At 47.4% G+C, this 6,000-nt stretch overlaps 1 pseudogene; it reads left to right on the forward strand.

Annotated features, from left to right (window-relative positions):
• Positions 1–1,496: 1,496 nt before the first annotated feature.
• Rnu6-1256 (RNA, U6 small nuclear 1256) lies at positions 1,497–1,595 on the forward strand (annotated as a pseudogene).
• The last annotated feature ends 4,405 nt before the right edge of the window (positions 1,596–6,000 follow it).

The raw sequence follows: 6,000 nt of genomic DNA on the forward strand, positions 1-6,000 counted from the left end.
AGAAAAGACAGAGTGTCCTCAACCAGACTCACTCTTGGCGCCAGGGCTGGAGATAACACTGGTAACACCCACTACCCGCATCTCTGCTTTCGGTCTGGACTGCCCACTGCACCTGCTAGCAAGGCCCCCTGCAGGCACACCCTGCTGGAATGCTTGCATTCTTGGTGTGGTTGTGTACTGCTTTTCCTTCCCAGAGCCTTCCCTGTTCATTTTCCAGGGGCCACACTGGTCCTCTGCTTCCTGCGTGGTGGGCAGTCTGACCTGCAGCGCCTGCCTGCCTTCCACCTTCTTCCCCCCGCCCCCCAGCTTGAGATATAGGAATCCTCTTTCACATGTCCACATCCCCCCTTTCCCCTGGGTCTTCCTGCTTCTCTGGTCTTCCTGGGGATTTGACCCACAGCAGAATCTGGTTAATTTGAGCATCTGTCTCCCTTGGCTGAGCCTGGAAAGGAAGTTGGTAGCAGCCCCACCAGACAGGATCTTCCAGCCTAGGAAGGCATAGCTACACATTGCCTTCTGCAGAGATAACACCTCTGTCCAGGAAGCTCTGTCACGAGCCCGAGGCTGCCCAGAGGCACCTTTAGGATTCCAGAGGCAGAGACAACAGAGCAAGCCTGTCTCTGTAGCTCATGGGCTGGCGCCACCTATTCTTGGATGTGAGACTCTGCGTCACTTGTTGTCCAGCTGTTGGGATGGTTAGAGGCGCTGTATACTAAGTCCTTGTCACCCCATAGGTGGGCAGAAGGTAAATAGTGAACTTTGTCCCATCTGTATCCATCCACCGTTCTCTCGTGTAGGGCTACAACTGGCTTAGAGCACACAGGCAAGTAAGGGAATTGGGGCCTGCAGTCCGGTGAGGAAGCCAGTACGGGGGAAACACATTAATGTGAACAAAGACCTTTGGCATATAATTTGGGAACTGTTGCTCTGAGGCCAGTTCTGCTTCTGAGCAGAGGGACTGTGGGTAAGCTAGTCAGCCCCACCCCCCAAGGTTTATTTATATACCCCATTCTATCTGTTCCAAAGCAGTGGCAACACTACTCTGCCCCACGGGGCCATCGCCTAGATAAAGTTAACATAGGCCAAGAAGGAGCAGGTGCTTCAGTAAACTCCAAAGCGGTGTATGAAATGAGAAGCTGTTGACACACTAAAGACAGGAGACTGTAATGTCACAAGAAACGTGGTGTCGTTCACAGTGGTTTACAAGCTAAGTTCCAAGGAGGAATTGGCATTTGGACAGGATGCAGAAACAGAGAGGCATGGATTTCAGGGGGAGGGAATTGAATGGACTGCCCCTCCCCCCCCAAAAAATTCCAGGTTAAAACAATAAGAAGTGCTAGCCAGGAGTGGTAGCATAGGCCTTTAATCTACTTGGGAGGCAGAGCAAGGTGGATTTCTGAGTTTGAGGCCACCCTGGTCTATAGAGGGAATTCCAGAACAGCCAGAGAAACCATGTCTTGAAAAACCAATAGACTAATAAAAAAAATGATCAGAGCTTGATTAGGCAACATATATACTAAAATTTGAATGATGCAGAGAAACTTAGCATGGCCCTGTTCAAGGATGACTTGCAGATTCATGAGCATCCCGTGTTTCCCGCATGTCTTAGGGAAATTGCTGTGAAGAGACACCTTGACCAAGGCAACTCATAAAGGACAACATTTAACTGGGGCTGGCTTATGGTTCAGAGATTCAGTTCACTATCATCAAGGTGGGAGCACGGCAGCATCCAGGAAGATATGGGCTGGAGGAGCCAAAGCCTCTCCTGTCCTTCAAAGGCAGACAGGAGAAGATTGTCTTCAAGCAGCTAGGAAGAGGGTCTCAAAGCCCACTTCCAACAAGGCCACACCTCCTAATAGTGCCTCTCCCTGGGCCAAGCATATTTAAACCACCAAATTCCACTCCCTGGCCCCCATAGGCTTGTTGAAACACATGAGTCTATGGGGACCATAGCATAATGCTAAAACATATAGTCCAACTTCAAAAGTTCCCAGAGTCTCTAACAGTCTCGATGTCTCTTCTGATGTTCATCCAGTCACTAAACTGTAATCACCTATAAAATCAAAATCAAGAAACAGAGCACAGACCTCCAACATCACAGGATATGTATTACCATTCCAGAATATCACAGTGAGGAAATCCTAAAAACCAAAGCAAGACAAAAAAAAAAAAAAAAAAAAAAAAACAGCTGGGCAAACTCTAAACTCTGCATCTCCACGTCTGATGTCAAATCGGGCTTCAGATCTCCAACTCCCTTGATCTTTGTTGTGCAACACACTTCTTCCTCCTGGGCTGGTTGCACTCCCTGGTAGCAGCTTTTCTGGGCAGGTATCTCGAAGCTCTGGCATCTCTAACATCTTGAGGTGTCCAAGGCAACTTCAACTTTCAATTTCACAGCTCCCTGTTCCAATATCTGGGATCTACACATGATCTTCTGGGCTCCTCCAAAGAGCTGGTGTCACTTCTCCAGCTCTGCCCTCCGTGCCACTCTAGGCTCTGGTGGACTCCACTCCACTGCCGCTGCTGTTCTTGGTGATCGTCCTATGGTACTGGCATGTCCAATACTTTGGGGTCTTCCACTGTAACTAGGCCTCACCAATAGCCTCTCATAGGCGCTCTTCATGGTGACAAGCCTCAGCTCCTGTGCATGACCCCTTCAATCCTGGGCCATCAATTGCAACTGAGGCTGCACCTTCACCAATGGCCTTCCATGGCCTCTCACAGTTCGGAGCCTCAGCTGCTCTCCGTCACTCCTTTGTGTTCCAAAACCAGTACCACCTGGGCGACTCTTACACATTACCAAGTCCAGCTGAACCATGCGCTACAACCTTGGCTATTTCTGGAACACAGCTTCTTTGTGCTCTCATAAAACAATCCCCCCAAAAGAGGTCACCTCGGTGATGTTAGTCTCTCTCTTTTTTTAAAAAAAATTTTTTTTTTGGTTCTTTTTTTTCGGAGCTGGGGACCGAACCCAGGGCCTGGCGCTTCCTAGGCAAGCGCTCTAACCACTGAGCTAAATCCCCAACCCCTTTTTTAAAATTTTTATTAGATATATTTCTTTACTTACATTTTAAATGTTATTCCCCTTCCTGGTTTCCTGTCCATAAACCCCCATTCGCTCCCCTCCCCCTCCCCCATATGGGTATTTCCCCTATACATCCCCCTTACTGCCCCCCATATTCCTCTGCACTGGGGATCCAACCTTGGCAGGACCAAGGGCTTCCCCTTCCACTGGGGCCCCAACAAGGCTATTCTGTGCTACATATGCAGTTGGAGCCCTGGGTCAGTCCATGTATAGTCTTTCCGTAGTGGTTTAGTCCCTGGAAGCTCTGGTTTACCATTGTTGTTTTTATGGGGTTGCAACCTCCTTCAACTCTTTCAATACTTCCTCTAATTCCCCCCAAGGGGGTCTTGTTCTCAGTTCGGTGATTTGCTGCTAGCATTGACCTCTGTATTGGACATGCTCTGGATGTGTCTCTCAGGAGAGATCTGGTCCCTTTCAGCATGCATTTTTTAGCTTCATCAATCTTATCTAGTTTTGCTGGCTGTATGTACATGGGCCACATGTGGGGCAGGCTCTGAATGGCCATTCCTTGAGTTGCTGCTCTAAACTTTACTTCCAAATCCCCTCCTATGTTTATTTCCCCCCCTTTCAAGAAGGAGTGGGAACATCTGCATTTTGGTCATCCTTCTTCTTGAGCTTCCTGTGGTCTGTGGATTGCATCTTGGGTAATTTGAGCTTTTTGGGTAATTTGAGTGCATACCAAGTGTGTTTTTCTGTGATTGGGTTACCTCACTCCAGATGATATTTTCTAGTTCAATCCATTTGCCTATGAATTTCATGAAGTCATTGTTTTTGATAGCTGAGTAGTACTCCATTGTGTAGATCTACCACATTTTCTGTATCCATTCCTCTGTTGAAGGGCATCTGGATTCTTTCCAGCTTCTGGCTATTATAAATAAGGCTGCTGTGAACATAGTGGAGCATGTGTCTTTGTTGTATGTTGGAGCATCTTTTGGGTATATACCCAAGAGAGGTATAGCTGGGTCCTCAGGTAGTGTAATGTCCAATTTTCTGAGGAATCTCCAGACTGATTTCCAGAATGGCTGTACCAGTTTGAATCCCACCAACAATGGAGGAGTGTTCCTCTTTCTCCACATCCTCGCCAGCATCTGCTGTCGCCTGAGTTTTTTGTCTTAGCCATTCTGACTGGTGTGAGGTGGAATCTCAGGGTTGTTTTGATTTGCATTTCCCTGATGACTAAGGATGTTGAACATTTCTTTAGGTGCTTTTTGGCCATTCGATAATCCTCAGCTGAGAATGTTTTGTTTAGCTCTGTACCCCATTTTTTAATAGGATTATTTGGCTCTCTGGAGTCTAACTTCTTGAGTTCTTTGTATATTTTGGATAATAGCCCTCTATCAGATATAGGATTTTCCCAATCTGTTGGTTGCCGTTTTGCCCTAATGACAGTGTCTTTTGCCTTACAAATGTTAGTCTCTTTTTAATCACCACTAATTTCTTAGTTCCAGCGAACCAGCATCAGTTGTCCCAGTCGTCTCCTCCTCTTTTTTTTTTTTTTTTTTTGGTTCTTTTTTTTTTTTTTCCGGAGCTGGGGACCGAACCCAGGGCCTTGCGCTTCCTAGGTAAGCGCTCTACCACTGAGCTAAATCCCCAGCCCCTCGTCTCCTCCTCTTGATTCTGAAGCCAGAGCTACATGGCGGAAGCTGTGGAGTTCTGCTGCTTCCTAGAGCTGGAACATGGCCCCTCATTCTATTACACTACCACCAGCTTTCTGTTTTCCAACTCCATCACTGCCTAAGCTCGGTTGTCCTGGAACTTGTCTGTAGATTGACCTTGAACTCAAAACACACTCTTCATGAGACTAAACCACACCACAGAGTCTAAACTGGGTTCTTCTGAGTCCTCCTTTGTCAACGCAATTAATTTGACTCTCTTCACCTTAGCCTTAGACAGACTCTTCAGACAAGGGTGGAAAGCAGCCACATTCTTCACCAAAATACCACAAGAATAGCATCTTAGCCACATACTAAAACTCTTCTCCTCTGAATCCTCTATAACCAGGCTTGCATAGTTTAAATCATCCTCAGCAACGAAGTCTTCCATATTGCTATCGGGATAGCCCATTAAGCCCCACTTAAGGCATTCCACTGCTTTTCAAAAAGTGCCAAAATCCACATTCCTCCACACAAAGCGTGATAGGTCAGGCCTGTCATGACAATACCCTAGTGCCTGGCACCAACTTCTGTCTTTGTTAGGGTTTCCACTGCTGTGAAGAGACGCCTTGACCAAGGCAACTCTTATAAAGGACAACATTTAATTGGGGCTGGCTTACAGGTTCAGAGGTCCAGTCTATTAATAAGGCGGGAGCATGGTAGCATCCAGGTAGGCATGGTGCTGAAGAAGCTCAGAGTTTTACATTTTCATTAAAAGGAAGCCAGGAGCAGACTGTTTTTAGGCAGCTAAGAGGAGGGTCTGAAAGTCTATCCCCACAGTGACACCATTCCTCCAACAAGGCCACACCCCCTCCAACAAGGCCACACCCCTCCAACAAGGCCACACCTCCTCCAACAAGGCCACACCCCCTCCAACAAGGCCACACTCCTCATAGTGCCACTCCCTGGGCCAAGCATATTTAAACCACCATACCCTGTTAGCTGCACTTCTGTGTTTTCGGCTTGTTCCCCCCTCCCCCCAAGGTGGTGATGTTGAAAACCTTCAAATAAAACTGATTTAAAAATTTAAAGCTAGGCAAAAGATATCGACAGACCATTCCCAAAAGAGGAAACCCAAATAGCCAAAGTGGCCAAAAATAAGAAGATATGTTCACCTTCACTGGCCATGCGAGAGGGACTGATGGCCATGCAAATCGAAGGACTGTGCAGCACCATCGGGTGTCCCCAGCGTGGCAAAGAGCTAAAGTTTGTCCATCTTAGGGAATGCGGTCAGTCGGGGTATAGCACAGGGGCCTCTCAGAT

This window comes from Rattus norvegicus, chromosome 3, assembly GCF_021556685.1.
Source record: "Rattus norvegicus strain SHRSP/BbbUtx chromosome 3, alternate assembly SHRSP_T2T, whole genome shotgun sequence".
Taxonomy (NCBI): Eukaryota; Metazoa; Chordata; class Mammalia; order Rodentia; family Muridae; genus Rattus; species Rattus norvegicus.